Raw genomic sequence first — 12505 nt, forward strand, 5'->3', positions numbered from 1 at the left:
CATTCTTTATCCTTAACTACAGCCTGGGCTGAAATACCACCCAAGGAGGAAAAGGGGGAATATCCGGTTATGATGAAGGTGAGGGGGAGGTGCATGCAGCGTACATACATTTTGCAATGCGCACACACAGTTTACGGAAGTTTGTTGTGGATCTCCTGAAGGTTACTACCAGTCACAAGGAGCAGACCTCAGCATGAAGGATTTTAGTGTTTTTCTAGATATGAGGAGATGCAAGAATTGGGCACATGAAATCTTCTCCTAAAAATATCTGACTATCTGAAGGCCTTTTTCTCCAGTTTTCCCAGAGCCCAGAGTGCCTCACTCCTGGTCTCCACCCTGAGCTCCACTCAGGGGCTGCTGCGGGTTTGTAGCTGTAGTGGCTCATGTTTTACTTCATGTAGAGGCTGAGGCAAGTGCAAACTTCAGTTCACAGGGGCCATGCACAGACAAGGGGACACAGAGAGGAATTTCAACCCAGACTGCTAGGTTCTTCCTAGTCTACCACACCTAGTTCACACAGTGCTGCAGTTACCTATGGCGATGTCTCCCTTCCTGGGAGAGGGTCTCTGTATAAATTATTTTAGGCAGTTGGGGGAATGTCAAAAGTTCTTCCTGAGGTTTTTTGTTTTGTTTTTGTTTTTGTTCCATTTTGTTTTTTGCTTTTTAGGGCCACACCCGCGGCACATGGAGGTTCCCAAGGCTAGTGGGTGAATCAGAGCTACAGCTGCAAGCCACACAGCAATGTAGGATCTGAGCCATTGTCTGCGACCTACACCACAGCTCATGGCAACGCTAGATCCTTAACCCACTGAGCGAGGCCAGGAATCAAACCTCAAACCTCATGGTTCCTAGTCCGATTCGTTTCCCCTGCGCCACGACAGGAACTCCATTCCTGAGTTTTTTGAGCCATGTTTGTTTTCAGCTTGAAATAATTTCCATGCCAAGGAGACAGATTTTGAGGTGGCAAATTTTGTTCTCCTACACTTTTATACCTCCCATATCTTCTCCGAAGGGCCCATTCTTTTCTAAAAATTATTTGCTTTTCTCTAAGCGACACATCCCCCCAGTGAAGATGTATAAACTCTCAAATAGCACTGCTTTGGGGGCTATTCACTTTTTTTCATATGCTGCCCCCATGAACATATTGCAAATTAATAAAACTGTACACCTTTTCTACAACAGGATCATACAAAGTAGCACACTATCCTAGAAGCCTGCTGTGCTCTGCCTCTGTAACTTTTAAGAGTATAGGGAATCTTGAGATTTTTTTTTTCAGTTTGGGAACCACTGCACCATCCTATCCTACTAGAGATCTTACAACCCCACCTAGGTTTTCTGAATTTCTAGATCTTCAAAGGCCCCTCACAGCATCTAGCTGTCATCCAAGAGCCCTCTCCCCATCTGGGCTTCCTATTTTTAATTCCCCTTTTAAAGGCTCTTTGGTCCTTTTGTTCAATTGTGTGGTATGGTACCTGCAAGGTCCTGCTTCTTCCAGATCTGACAGCCAGTCCTTTGCAACTCAAGAGGACACATGTATTTTGCATATGGAATGGAGGAGGGAAGAAAGTGAAGAGCCTTTTCATTTATCTGCCTTCAGGGTGTGCTATCCACAAGATGATGGGACCTGACTCCTCTCTCCTAACCAGGAAGTGCCCACCCCTGGAAGGAGGAAGCAGTAATCTGAAAAGCAAACCTGCCCCCTGCTCTGGGTTGTTGGTGGTGACTGGATGAGTAGGGGGCTCTGCTTTGTGCTCTGACTTTGCTTCTTGCTTTGTAGGCTCATGGTCCCGGTCCCAAAGCCACAGCTGTCCTGGTGGGTGGGATCTTACAGGAGTTTTATTTTTTATTTTATTTTATTTTATTTTTTGTCTTTTTGCTATTTCTTGGGCCGCTCCCGCGGCATATGGAGGTTCCCAGGCTAGGGGTTGAATTGGAGCTGTAGCCACCGGCCTACGCCAGAGCCACAGCAACGCGGGATCCGAGCCGCATCTGCAACCTACACCACAGCTCACTGCAACGCCGGATCGTCAACCCACTGAGCAAGGGCAGGGACCGAACCCACAACCTCATGGTTCCTAGTCAGATTCGTTAACCACTGAGCCACGACGGGAACTTCTTACAGGAGTTTTAGAAAAAATAACTAAAGAGAAAGCTGAAAGACTGAAGGATGCCACAAAAACATCATGATAGACGTTTTTCCAGACACTCATTGGAATAGAAGTGGGCCTCAGCATTTATCCCATCACAACGAACCTGATCTCATCTTTGTGGTTCAGGACAACTTAAGTGACTCAGTAGAACTTCAGCTCTGAAATGGCTGTTCTTTCCTCCTTCAGGATTTTCCACCAATATTTACAAAAGTTTTGCCCACACCACCCCATGTCCAAGATAAAAAGTGCAAGCCATACAAAAAGGTAAAACCACCTAACTCCCAGGAAGCGTTCAGTTCACCAAGCAAACTCCCAGACAAACTATGGGGCAGAGCAGAGATTTGTACAAGCATATATGTAAGACTGTGTTTTAAAATTATAAACGGTACTACACAGTACCAACAGTCCATCTTCAACCAACTCCCTGGGGGATTCTTGGATAAGCCATAATCTGAGTGCAGCAGGAAAGAAATTAAGGGGTTTAGAGATGCTCAGAGGGTTATTTGGAAAACCATAGAATAGGGTGGATTCCAAAAAGGAGGAGAATCTAGACCTTTCTTTTCTTTCTGCTCAGAGAGGGGGCTGAAAAAAGGCAATTATTTCCTGGAGTGGCAGCCAACTCCAGGAGAAGGAAGTGGACAGGCTGGGAAGGGAGGGAGGAAGTTGGAAGTAGGTATTATTAACATTCCCCTGCCTCGGCCGGAATCTCTGCCTTGATTCCCCCAAGACTGCCACAGGAACCCAGAGAGCAGAGGGAAAACCTTCACTGCCTGGCTCTAGGGGTGCCAATGGCAAGGAGGTCCACAAGAAAAAGAATCCCCAGGGCAGCTTGAAAGGAAAGGGAGCTTCCTAGGGTCAATGTCAATATTGGGAAGGTGGAGACTGCCAGCGGAAAACATTCATGGCTGCATTTGGCTGCAGTCCTATAAATACATTCTTCTCTCAGATTGGATACAGGGATTTAGAAGACTGGGCTTTTTTAAAAAGATGAGCAGTATTAATAACATTAATAATCATGAGGGCTAGTAGTGTTGAAATTTTTCTGGAACCCTTTCCTAAGTTGCCTAATGCCAAGAGAAGGAAAATAATAGTGTTTAGTAGACATAAATTATAGGATCAGTGCACACAGCTATCAGAGCTCATAGATGATGAGCCAAGGCTTGTAAGTTGGTTTTGTTTTGGTCTAATTAGATGTTTGTAGGGTGTGTGTGTGTGTGTGTTTAATTTTACGGTTTGGCTTTTTTTTTTTTTTTTTTGGCCTTTGACTCTTCCTGATTAAAAAAAAAAAAACTTTAAAAATGTAGGAATTGACATACACCCTTGATGTATCTATGTTTATATTAAAATATTGGCTTAGCAAATTTAACTGAGAACAGGAAATTGCTAAAGGCAGCTTTTTGCCTTTATTTAATGATTCCTTTATTCAAGTGACTTTGACTGATTGCTTATTGGATCCAAGCCACACTCTAGGATACAACAAAGGTCAACAAAGGCATTCCATCTCCTCAAGGAAGTCAGGGTCTCCTGGAAGAACCCAAAAAGTAAACAAACGAAATGCATTGTGAAAAAATAGAGTATGTACTATACAGAGACCACCTTGTATTTATACAAGCATATATGTAAGACTGCATTTGAAAATTATAAAAGGTACTACACTATACCAACTGCCCAGCTCTTCAGGGTTTTTTCCTCGCTGATTTATTTATTTTTAAAATTCAAGTATAGTCAATTTTGGGGTTTTTTGTGTATATGTTTTGTTTTTTTACTGCACAATATACCTTGGAAAGCATTCTATTGTAAAGAAAAAAATATTCCCTGCCAATCCAGTTCCAGAGGGATTAAGCCATTATCCACTCCAGTGCACCTTGGGGGATTCAGAATAGAGAAAAACAGGAAGCATTCTATACTTTCGGTATACCAGCCCCTAGAGAGTTAACATACAAATCTAAGGAAATTTTTCAATGATCCAAGGTTCTTGCATGATCCCATACATAGAAAAGCACTAAAATGATTAGCTGGTGATGTCTGTTCTTTGTGATTAGCAGCTAACCTTTTCTGCTTGACAGGTTTTTCTCAGCAAAAAAGTTCACATACACCCGGGCTCCTCCCTTACCTCTTCAGAAAAGCTTCTCAAGGCTATAGTCCTCAGTAATACATGGAATAAACTCAAATCACAGTTCTTATGTTATGCCTTCTTTTCAAGAGGACAGTACCTAGTAGCTGTGCATTCTAAACAGATTTTCTGACTCTAAACAAGCGATTGGTTGGAGGAACTGAAACCGTGAAGGGTGAATTAGGAGGAGAGTCAAGAAGGGACAGGCTATTGCTGAATTTTCATGGATTGATGCCTGGTTGGGAGTGGGAGGCATCCAGGCTGGTGCTCCATCTAATGGACAATTCACTCACCCTCATGCATTTCTCTAGAGGAAAAGTGGAGTGATGTAACTGCTAGGGCAACACCGAGAAGCTATTTTATTTATATTGCAGATATGGTGGGCCAAGCACTGCTCTAGTGTTCAGTAATTATTGTGGCAAATACAATTTGCTGTAAGCCTTAAGATTGGGTATGTAAGTCCATAGGATGATGTTAAACATCTGTAATTCTGTCATGTAGTTCTTAGGGGAAAAAAATTTAAGTCCTTAAAAATTGTCATATCTAGCATTTCCCAATTTGTGTTCAAATCTATGATTCTGTAATTCTATGTATCTATTTGGGAACAACTTTGATTTTGGTAATGCAATACATAAATTTAAAAATACAACAAAAGGAGTTCCCATTGTGGCTCAGCAGGTTCCTAACCTGACTAGTCTCCATGAAGATGCAGGTTTGACCCTTGGCCTTGCTCAGAGGGTTAAAGGATCCGGCATTGCTGTAAGCTGTAGTGTAGGTCGCAAATGTGGCTTGGATCCTGCATTGCTGTGTCTGTGGCGTGGGCCAGCAGCTGCAGCTCCGATTTGACCCCTAGCCTGGGAACTTCCGTATGCTGAAGGTGCGGGCCTTAAAAAATAAACAGTGATTTAGAAATAAAGAGTTATTTAGAAGAGAGCATTAAATCTTCAAGTTCTTTGTCAAAGTGACTCATAATGCTGGGGTTGTTACTATACAATTTACCTAGCAAAGGCTTGCCTCTTCTAACTGAAAGGGTAATTTCCCAGGTCCTCATCCCTTCCAATAATTGCTGCGCGATCCAGATTTGATAAAGAGCTGTTGGAACAGCTTCAGGTAACCAGTGCTGGGTGTGCAAATAAAATGGAGCAGTGCTGAGGAACCAAACCCACCCAAAGTAATGTGCTGGCAAATATTTAAGCAGCAGTTCTCCAAGGGGCCAGTGCCCTGGTTTGTAGGATTTGCCAACTTTGTGGTGGTAACACTTCTACCATAGCTGATAGGGTAACCAATTTGTTCCAGTTTGCCTGGAACTTTCCCAGTTTTAGCATTGGAAGTCCTAAATCCCTGCACACCCTTCCTTTCCCAAGCAACAGAGTGGTTGGTCACCCAAATGGCTGGTTTCAAGCTCCCAGCATGATATCAATGAACACTTCCCCTGGACAGGGAGGAGAAGTGTATATGATATAGGCTTTGAAGAGAACAGACTCCAACACACCTCTGCCTCAGGGAGGTCTTGACCCATGAGACAGGGGCCAACATGGCCAGGCTGTTGATCATAACATCTCTTGATTTACCGCCATCCTGATATTTGTTTCCTGGTGCTACCATAACAAAAGTACCACAGACTGGGAGGTTTAAAACCCAATTTATTATCTCATGGTTCTGGAAGCCAGAAGTCCAAAATCAAGGTGCGGGCAAGGCCATACTATTTTGATAGTTTGGGCAAGGCCATACTATTTTGATAGTTCTAGGGTAGAATTTGTTCTATCTCTCCCTCTGTTATCTCATGGCATTTTGTTTTGTTTTGTTTTGCCACCTGGGGCATATGGAATTCCTGGGCCAGGGATCAGATCTGAACCATAGTTGTGACCTAAGTGGCAGCAACGCTAGATCTTTAACCTCCTGTGTCGGGCTGGGGATGGAACCTGCATCCCAGCACTCCAGAGACACTTCTGAATCCACTGCTCCACATCAGGAATTCCTCAAATGGCATTCTTTTCTCTATGTCTCTGTGTCCTTACAAGGCCATCTTCTTATAAGGATACTAATCATATTAGATTAGATGCCCACTGTACTACTCTACTATGATCCCGTCTTCATGTAACTACCTCTGTAATGACCCTAATTCTAAGTAAGTTTACATTCTGAGGCACTAGGGATTAGGACTTCAAGATATCTTTTTTGGGGACACACTTCAACCAATGACAACCCCCTCCACCAATATCTCAACAACCCCTTGCACAAAAATAAACTTAAAATAGCTTAAAGACTTAAACATAAGACAAGACACCATCAAACTCCTAGAAGAGAACATAGGCAAAACATTCTCTCACATCAACCTTACAAGTGTTTTCTCAGGTCAGTCTCCCAAGGCAACAGAAATAAAAGCAAAAATAAACCAGTGGAAACTAATCAAACTGGCAAGTTTTGCACAGCATAAAAAACCATTAGAAAGAAAAACAGAAAGACAATGGGAGAAAATAGTTTCAAACGAAGCAAATGACAAAGGCCTAATATCTAAAATACACAAACAACTTATACAACTCAACAGCAAAAAAGCCAACAACCCAATGGAAAAATGGGCAAAAGACCTGCATAGACATTTCTTCAAAGAAGATATACAGATGGCCAACAAGCACATGAAAGAATGCTCAACATCACTGATTATTAGAGAAATGCAAATCAAAACTGCTATGAGGTACACCACCTCATACCAGTCAAAATGGCCATCACTACCAAGTCCACAAATAACAAACGCTGGAGAAGGTGTGGAGAAAAGGGGATCCCCCTACACTGTTCTCGGGAATGGAAATTGGTACAACCACTATGGAAAACAGTATAGAGGTACCTCAGAAAACTTAATATAGAACTACCATGTGACCCAGCAATCCTACTCTTGGGCATATATCCAGACAAAACTTTCCTTGTAAAAGACACATGCACTGGTATGTTCATCACAGCACAATTTACAATAGCCAAGACATGGAAACAACCTAAATGTCCATCAAAAGATGAATGGATTAAGAAGATGTGGTACACACACACACACACACACACACACACACAATGGAATACTACTCAGCTGTGAAAAAGAACAAAATAATGCCATTTGCAGCAGCATGGATGGAACTAGGGACTCTCATACTGAATGAAGTAAGTCAGAAAGAGAAAGACAAATACCTTATTATATCACTTGTATCTGGAATCTAATATATGGCACAAATGAATCTTTCCACAGAAAATAAAATCATGGACTTGGAAAACAGACTTTTGGTTGCCAAGGGGGAGGGGGATGAACTGGGAATTTGGGGTTAATAGATGCAAACTATTGCCTTTGGAATGGATAAGCAATGAGATCCTGCTGTATAGTACTGGGAACTATATCTAGTCACTTATGATGGAGCATGATAATGTGAGAAAAAGAATACACACACACACACACACACACACACACACACGTATGACTGGGTTACCTTGCTGTACAGTACAAAATTGACAGAATACTGTAAACCAGCTATGATGGAAAAAATTAAACTCATTTAAAAAATATCTCAACAACCCCAATTATTAGATCTTCACTCAGTATTTCAGAAACATAGGCATTCTATAACATCAATATGTTTTAAATATGTTGCCTTATATTTGTAATTCAATTATATTTGTAATTCGAGTGTTAAATAACAACATTCTTCCAATTGTAGAATCCTTTAACTCAAAAAATACTTTGTTAGCATTATTGCTGGGTGGTAAGAATTAGGTGCAAATTTTAATTTTCTTTACTTGTACTTTCCTGTATTGCATGTTTTTTCAAATAGTTATATTATTTTTACATTCTGACAATTAATGGTGGATCTAATTTTCAGAGAAATGAAAAGAACCAAGTTACTCCAATTGTACTGGGAGAATGATCATTGGGAGGCAAGCTGATGGAACAAAATAGGACAAAATAGGATACAACATAGAACATATCCAGAGAAGTCACCATGACGCCAGGCATAGGATGAGCAAGTAAGCTCTGAAAGGGAACTTGGATATTCTCCATTCCAGCATCTTCCCAAGTGAGTGTATGGGAGTCATAGGTTCTATGGGAAGAAAAGAATTCTGTGGCCAAGGAACCTGGGACACCCAGCACTTCTCTCTTGAAAAGACACAACACACACATCTGAGAAGTCCTACAGTACAGAAACTTCTCCAGCCCAGAATTTCCTAGACATCTGGATTCAGAATCCTTTTGGGGAAAACCTATTAGTTCTACTAAAACTGGTATTTTACTCTGCTCTAGTCCACCTCTGCCATTTTATACATTAGAAAATTGAGACCCAGAGAGGTGAATCAAGGTCACACAACTAGTTAGAGGCAAATATGGGAGAGAAAAAAAACAGGACTCATACCCATATCCACTGTTCCTTGTATTTCTTCCTGCTCAGGGTTGGTGAAGCTCTTTTGGAAATACTGGAGAAGAGAAAGATGACTAGGACACTGCCACTGGGTTTAGAAAAGAAAGAGTCAGGCTGTGGCCAGAGCAATAAATAGAAGTATATATATATATATATATTTTTTTTTTGTCTTTTTGCCTTTTCTAGGGCCTCTTCCCATGGCATATGGAGGTTCCCAGGCTAGGGGTCCAGTCGGAGCTGTAGCTGCCAGCCTACACCAGAGCCATAGCAACGTGGGATCTGAGCTGGGTCTGCAACCTACACCACAGCTCACGGCAACGCCGGATCCTTAACCCACTGAGCAAGGCCAGGGATCGAACCCGCAACCTCATGGTTCCTAGTCAGATTCGTTAACCACTGAGCCACAATGAGAACTCCCTAGAATTGTGTTTCTTTGGGACAGTTGTTGAGTTTGTTTTTGTTTGCTTGCTTGTTGTGCCATCTATCATAATTCTCAAGTAACAATTTTTTTTTTTTTTTTTGCTGTATTCACCACATGTGGATGTTCCTGGGCCAGGGATTGAACCTGTGTCAAAGTTGCAGCCTGTGGCACAGGTGTGACAGCACCCAATCTTTAACCTACTCTGCCACAAAGGAACTTGGCAAACAAAAATTTTTAAATGTTTATTCTCTTAGTTCATAATTGGGAAATCAGCCAAATTTTGTGCATGAGAATTGCAGCTTGCACACTAAGTCTCCACTTCACCTTCAACTGATCTTTCACTGGCCCCTGATAGGACAAGAGAGAGGTTTGTGGGTCAACACGGATTTCTCCCTCCATGCTGACTCAAAGGCAAACACTTGACAAAGCTCTGCTTTCACAGTTTCAAGAATCGCTTATCAGAAGCCCTCTTGTTCCTGTGATGACACACAGTAAATATCTGCCCTGGTGACTCCCTCAGAAATTCCACCAGACCCAAGGACTCAGTCAGGTGAATACAGACAGGGCTGCTTCTTCTCTCTGCCAGTGAAGTCACCCTTGGCCCCACATGTTCCAGCATGGCACAGCCACTGGCACCCACACCTAAAGCTGACAGACAACAGCCCCAGTAGAGTTTGCAGCTGTGAAAAATGTAATGTGCCATGATAAGAAGTCAATTCCGACAGATGTGCTTTGAGTGCCTCTTGTATACACTGCCACATTCCTCTCAGAGTTTACAGTCTGGTTGGGAAGAGAGGCAGGGGCATACGGGACTTTGATCCAAAATCCAAAATGCTGCTTGATGCAGACACTTAAAATAAAAAGCCAAAAGAGCTCAAGGAAATTAGCAATTGCTTTTGATCTAAAGGAAGACTGGAGGAGGAGGCCCTGAAAGAGGAGCAAAACTGTAGCAGGTGGAGAGGGGAGAGGGGTGCAAAGGGGTCAGCTGGAGGGGAAGTGGGGTGTTCCGGATAAGGGAGAGTTTTGAGCAGAGATAAGCAGGGAAGAAACATGGATGTGGACAAATGGACTAGAAAAGTCTACTCTTGCTGGAGTGTGGGAAGCATGGTGTCAAGGAGGAAGATAATTTCCTCTACCCTTCTAAGTTTTTCTGGCTGGTCTAAGAATTAAATTGAGGAGTTCCTGTCATGGCTCAGTGGTTAACAAATACGACTAGGAACCATGAGGTTGTGGGTTTGATCCCTGGCCTCACTCGGTGGGTTAGGGATCCAGCATTGCTGTGAGCTGTGGTTTAGGTCGCAGACATGGCTCGGATCTGGCGTTGTTGTGGTTCTGGTGTAGGCCAGCAGCTGTAGCTCCGATTAGACCCCTTGCCTGGGAAGCTCCATATGCTGCAAGTGTGGCCCTAAAAAGACAAAATAATAATAATAATAATAATAATAATAATTAAGTTGACATGAGGCAGATTAACGAGAGAAAAATCGAACAAAAATTTAATGACATGCATACGGGGAGAAACCCAGGAAAACCGAGGAACTCACCAATATGGCCAAAATCTTCACCTTAAATGTCATCTTCAACTAAAGACAAAAGAGGAGTTCCCGTCGTGGCGCAGTGGTTAACGAATCCGACTAGGAACCATGAGGTTGTGGGTTCGGTCCCTGCCCTTGCTCAGTGGGTTAATGATCCGGCATTGCCGTGAGCTGTGGTGTAGGTTGCAGACGCGGCTCGGATCCCGCGTTGCTGTGGCTCTGGCGTAGGCCTGTGGCTACAGCTCCGATTCGACCCCTAGCCTGGGAACCTCCATATGCCGCGAGAGCGGCCCAAGAAATAGCAGCAACAACAACAACAAAAAAAAGAAAGACAAAAGACAAAAAAAAATAATAATAAAGACAAAAGAGTATGTTGGGTTAAGTGGTTTGGGAACTCAAAGGGGAAGAAAGAGGGTAATACACATGAAGACGGAAAAGCAAATGACTGGTAAATAAATGTTTGCTGGGCCGTGCAGACAATGACCCTGATCTCTAGGCCCTGCTAAGTTTCTCCCACCATACATAGCCCATATTCTTTGCAGAAATCTCTGGTGAGAGCTCTAATCCAGGAACAAGCCTTTTATGGGGAATTCATTTAGGCAGTTGAGGGAAGGTAAGAAGGAGAACTTGCTGAATCTTCTGTTTCTTAAAAATAATCACCTTAGGAGTTCCCATCGTGGCACAGTGGTTAACGAATCCGACTAGGAACCATGGGGTTGCGGGTTCAATCCCTGGCCTTGCTCAGTGGGTTAAAGATCTGGTGTTGCCGTGAGCTGTGGTGTAGGTTGCAGACCCAGCTCAGATGCCACGTTGCTGTGGCTCTGGCGTAGGCTTGGCAGCTACAGCTTCGATTAGACCCCTAGCCTGGGAACCACCATATGCCACAGGAGTGGCCCCTGAAAAGGCAAAAAGACAAAAAGACCAAAAAAAAAAAAAATCAGCCTAAATTACTCCTCATGCCAAAGAGACGTTTGGGGTGGCAAATTTTGTTCCTTTATAATGGGGTGAAGGGGATATGGAACAAGACAGGTAGGGGCTGGATTATAGAGGCCAGGACTCCATAGTTCAGGAGTTGGATTGTGCTCCTGTATCCCTGCTCCACACAGTGATTTGGGGGAAGGGAAGACATGCTTATAAATTATATGACTTGCTAATTTTTGCACTAGAACTGTTATATACAAAGAAATTAAGATGTCATTCTATCTATTAAATTTCGAACTCCTAGCACGATAAGTAAATCACAACTAGTTGGGGGATTTTTGGTGTTGGTTTGCTCATGACCTGAAACCTATGTGAAGTCTTTTTTGTTGTTGTTTTTTGTCTTTTTAGGCCCTATGGAGGTTCTCAGGCTAGGGGTCGAATCAGAGCTGTTGCTGCCGGCCTACGCCAGAGCAATGCCAGATCTGAGCCATATCTGTGACCTATACCACAGCTCACTGCAACGCCAGATCCTTAACCCACTGAATGAGGCCAGGGGTCGAACCTGCAACCTCATGATTCCTAGTCGGGTTCGTTTCCACTGGGCCACGACGAGAATTCCCTATGTGAAGTATTAAATGAGTCTTTAGCATGCAGAGAAACTAGGATGCTATTTCTCAGGGTTGTTCAGGTAACATTCTGTGGTTTATTATTTATTCCCTTTTTAGAAAGTTTATTTTTCTTCTAAATGTGTAGAATTTGGGGTTATGGGAATAATGAGATCAGATCTATGTTTTAGAAAGAAAATTCAGATAACTCTAAGGTCAGTGTCTAGGCTGGACTGGATTAGAGGAGAGAAACTAGAGGTGGGAATATGAGTTTCAGACCTAGCTTGCTTGCTCGCTCACTCCCTTTTACTCATTCATTCAGAATGTCTTTAGGAGTATCTACAATGCACCAGGCACTGTTCTGGGCAT

Source organism: Phacochoerus africanus, chromosome 2 (assembly GCF_016906955.1).
Source record: "Phacochoerus africanus isolate WHEZ1 chromosome 2, ROS_Pafr_v1, whole genome shotgun sequence".
Taxonomy (NCBI): domain Eukaryota; kingdom Metazoa; phylum Chordata; class Mammalia; order Artiodactyla; family Suidae; genus Phacochoerus; species Phacochoerus africanus.